This window comes from Teleopsis dalmanni, chromosome 1 (assembly GCF_002237135.1).
Source record: "Teleopsis dalmanni isolate 2A chromosome 1, ASM223713v2, whole genome shotgun sequence".
Taxonomy (NCBI): domain Eukaryota; kingdom Metazoa; phylum Arthropoda; class Insecta; order Diptera; family Diopsidae; genus Teleopsis; species Teleopsis dalmanni.
Window position 1 is genome coordinate 182196314 of NC_051846.1, and position 3429 is coordinate 182199742.

Here is a 3429-nt window from a genome sequence, read left to right on the forward strand (position 1 = left end):
AGGAAGATAACGTTATTAGATACAATCTTACTTAAACCTACAATTGCATACATTTACACTATCTAACTTTCACTCAGCATACGATCAAGTAACTCCCATCAAGTAAATCTATTAAAATAAAATCAACAATTTTATAGACTGTGCATATTATTCCTCTAGAGTGCCATTGTTTCTTCCCAAAACTATGGATTAAATAAACGCTCATTTATGTATATAAAAACATGATTATAATCACAATAATCCTGGTAAATGTTGAATTAGTCAATCCACCAAGTTTAAGGCAAAAACCTTGAAGACGGCCTATGTTTAGATAGTACTCTACGCAAGTTTCTGATTATTTAAAAAAACTTATGAAAATATTATCAAAGTTCATTTTACTTTATCTATTCCTTGGACTTCATTTACAAAAACATGGAAGTTGAATCGATATAATTCTAGCTAAAGAACAGTCATTTAGTATTATTAAAGACATTTTTTGGTATAGCAGGATCAAAATTTATACTTATGAAAAAAGTTTTAGATTAATATAAAAGTTGGCAATCTATATTAAAAGAAATGGAGTTCATTTCGAAAATAGAAATAATAGATAATATTTAAATAAAAGCAATTGAGTTTAATGTACATTATTCCAGATATTATTCAAGAAGATGTATACATAATATAGAAATTCTTTTAATTTTAATATAAAAATAGATTCAAAATAATTTTTAACAATAAATTTTTTTAAAGTAACGTAAAAGTAAAAATAAATATTGACTTACCGAAGCCGTTGATCTGTAAGTAAAAGACAGATTTATGTTATATTCATAATCACATATTTAGAACAATATTTTTTACAAAAATTATATATATCAAGTTTTAATTTGTTACACATATTGTCGTTACATACATTATTAATACGTACGCACATTATTATAGTCGCCCAGGACGACTATATATAATATATATAGTCTATACATTTTATGTAGTCTATGTATTATGCATATGAAGTTTTTATTTACAACGTTGGTATATATCGTTGGTAAAAGTGCGACAAAAGTCGCTCTGGTCGACTAAATATATTATATGTAGTCTATATACATTTATATATTATATATATTAAGTTTTAATTTACCACGTACATTATAGTTCGTATTGCAACCTATATCTATGACAGATGCGTGTGAAAGCTATATATATATCATATTCACGATTACGTTACAGAAAACTTACTGCATCTAGGCTATATCACAAAAATATATTTGAAAGTGGTATTAACAATTTAAGAAAGATAGAGAAAATCATGAAGACGAAGGTCGCAGGGGACGATTAATGCTATGTATTTCTAAAATTTAAGAAAGATAGAGAAAATCATGAGGACGAAGGTCGCAGGGGACGATTAGTGCTATGTATTTCTAAAATGGACAATAAAGATAAAGAAAATCATGAGGACAAAGGTCATGCGGGATGACTAAGTGCTATGTATTTCTAAAATGAACTATAAAATTATGGTTTTGTTAAAATCATTAGCAAAGAAAAATTATTTTATATATGATAAATTGAATAAAATTATCGTTGTTGAAAAAATCAAATTTTTTTTATTGCAAGGAGATACTAAGTGCTTACTTCATTTATTTGAAAATATTTTTTATAGAATTGATACGTGTCCAAAAACTAATCAAGGATACCTGACAGTACCACAAGCGATTTATACAAAGTACCAGAATCCAATACTCGACCGCGTCTTAGGAGTTCCAAGGGAAGTGCAATTGAAAAAATATAATAAAAATATCGACATAAATTTTTTATATTCGGTAAATTTTGTTTATAGCTAGTGTCAATATTTGCAGTAACAGTTTTTTATCTAAACACGCTATAAACGAGCTGGCAAACGGACGTGGAAGCGCTGTTGGAATCACAGAGCGAAGTCGGTGTAGGAATACTTTCCAAACTGTTGAAATTGACTCACGTTTCAGTATTCCATTCTGGCCTTTAAATGCAATTTTTATTTACGATGATACCCAGTCATCATCGACACAAAGATGACAGTCGTGAGTTGTCAGTTTATGTGACATTTGCCACTTTTAAGATATTTAACGACTTTTCCTTCGTTAATGTGTATCTCAGCATTTTTATTGTTTTTATTATTGTCGCTGGTGTATGCAAACAAGAAATGCGTAATATGAAGAGCAGCGACTTTAGTTTCTGTGAAGAATTTCATGCATTCTCAACTTGGAACTCGACTCCGCTTCTGCCGCTTCTGCCGGTTCCGCTGCTAAAATCTGATTTTCGTTAGCAGAAGCAATTAGCGTCACAAAAATATTTTCGTGTATTATTTTTAACATTTTATTTATTTATAAATTGTACTTCAGTTTATATTGATATTTTCGTAGTTGGATTAAATATTTACCCTAAAAGGTGGGCGTCATTCAGAGAATCGAGGCTGCTGTTACCGGCGACTGCTTTGTCAGTTTGTTTGTGCTAATATGTCGCTTTGTTTCGATTAGGAATGACTGAATCCGAAAAGACCATTTAGATGTTGACAGTGCGAACCCGTAAAGTATTCGGACACCTTAAAATGCTTATCTTTCTGTTGTAAAAGTTTAAATGTTTTGCGAATTCATTTGTCATTCGCGTTGTGCTGTTTATCTGCGAAATGCCAAAATTATCACGACTACAATTTTAAATTGCTCCGCTTTCATGATATCGAAGATGACTTTATTTTTAAATGAATTAAAAGAAATGAAGACTTAACTTTAAGTGCTTGTAACGGAAAATACATAAATTAGCACACAATCAACAACGAAAAGTTGAGATTAAAAATAAGCGTTAAAATCTGTACAAGTACACGATGTTGGGAACGGGAGTCAAGCACTTTAATCTCTTCTCAACTTTATACACTTAATGGACGATTCAATAATTGCATCGAAACAGTAGTGAGTGCTTATGTTTTGTTTTGTGATTGAAGTGCATTAATTCAGAAGAAAATGCAATAAATGCCAACTAAAGGTATTGGAGGAATTTTATGTTATGAAATGGACATCCAGGACACGCAATTAAATGACATCGAAAATGAATGTTTTGATCTACATAACTACTAAATAAATTGATTTTACTTTATTCTAAATATACGAGGACTGCTTTATATATTTCTGACCTAATAATGAAAATGCGAATATTTATCATCAAAAGATGTTGTATTAAGCCTGATTTATACACTTTTGCATGCGCTCAAATAAACTGTCGAAGCACTTTTTCCACTCCGATTGAGACACCTCGATAACATGGTTTTTGAACAGCATCTTCTGGCGACGAAAATCGTTGACCACGCATTTTTTTCTTGATATGCGGGAATAAAAAGAAGTCATTGGGTGCCAAGTCAGGACTGTACGATGGATAACCCATCAATTCGACGTTTTGCCCGGTCAAAAAAGCGCTGGTTGGAGCCGA